At 52.9% G+C, this 963-nt stretch overlaps 1 long non-coding RNA gene across 1 annotated transcript in view; it reads left to right on the forward strand.

The window, feature by feature from the left end:
- Window positions 1-431: 431 nt before the first annotated feature.
- The window catches only part of LOC103917193, a 2,219-nt gene continuing 1,687 nt past the window's right edge, over window positions 432-963 (forward strand). Inside the window, exon 1 of the long non-coding RNA XR_663614.1 lies at window positions 432-500. This is a non-coding gene — a long non-coding RNA (uncharacterized LOC103917193). The remainder of the gene's footprint in view (window positions 501-963) is intronic.

Below are 963 nucleotides of genomic sequence, written 5' to 3' on the forward strand. Positions count from 1 at the left end.
CGGGTAAGGTGACTCCCCGTGGCCTGTTCACCGCTTGTTTTTCCTTCCTTGGGCGGCACAAATATATATTTTTTTTTATTTTTTTTTTGCCATCTCTTATGGTAGCGACCAGCTTTGACCGTGCTGCCTCCTGCGAGCCGGAAAGCTGTGTCTTAATTGTGGCTTTCCCGGAGGAACGGTGACCCTGGGGACAACCAGACTGCAGCTGCTGGTGTGGGGAAGGGCAGCTGACGATGGGACAGACCTTCTGCTTCTACAGTCTAGTCTTGCTTGGGAGGCGTAATTTTATTAGCCTCAGGTATTTCTTTAACTAGAGGAAAGTACCCGGCCTAACTTGTACTCAGCAGAGCTTGTGTTTTAGAAGGGCTGACATCCCTGTTTTGGAAATCCTTTATACTTCACCTGGGTAACGCTCCTTTTTCCTTACCCCCTCCTCCTCTTCTCTCCCCTTCCAGAAAATGCCGCACGGTGTTGTTATGTCAAATCCACGGATATTCCCAGTAAGTCTGCTAATCCTTGTTTTATCTTCCAGCGTGGTAAAACAGGCAGAAAAGGGGTGACCTGGGGAGAAGCGCAGGTTTGTGCAGTAGCTGCGCAGGGAGAATTTCTAGAAGGATGAGCTTGATACTGAGGCAGGCTGCCCTGGAGCAGCACAGTTACAGTATTTCTGAGCAGTTTTCTTCTCGTCCTCGGGGCAGACAGTCCCTGCTTCAGCGGTACCTCCCTCCGTAGCAGCAAACTTCCGAGTACCTGGCTGACAGCGCTGCCCCTCCTGGGCGGAAAACACAGACGTGCCCTTATGGGAGCGGGAGCGTTAGTTACTGCGCAGCAACGGCATCTTTGCGGAGGGGTTTGGGTGTTCAAAGCCTCTGTGAAAGCGTGATTATTAACGCGTGGAACGACAGCGAGGAGCGGCTCCGCTTCTCGCTGGCAGGAGCCGCGATTGGACGGGAGGCGGCAGCG

The sequence above is a fragment of the Pygoscelis adeliae genome, unplaced genomic scaffold, assembly GCF_000699105.1.
Source record: "Pygoscelis adeliae isolate BGI_AS28 unplaced genomic scaffold, ASM69910v1 Scaffold595, whole genome shotgun sequence".
Taxonomy (NCBI): domain Eukaryota; kingdom Metazoa; phylum Chordata; class Aves; order Sphenisciformes; family Spheniscidae; genus Pygoscelis; species Pygoscelis adeliae.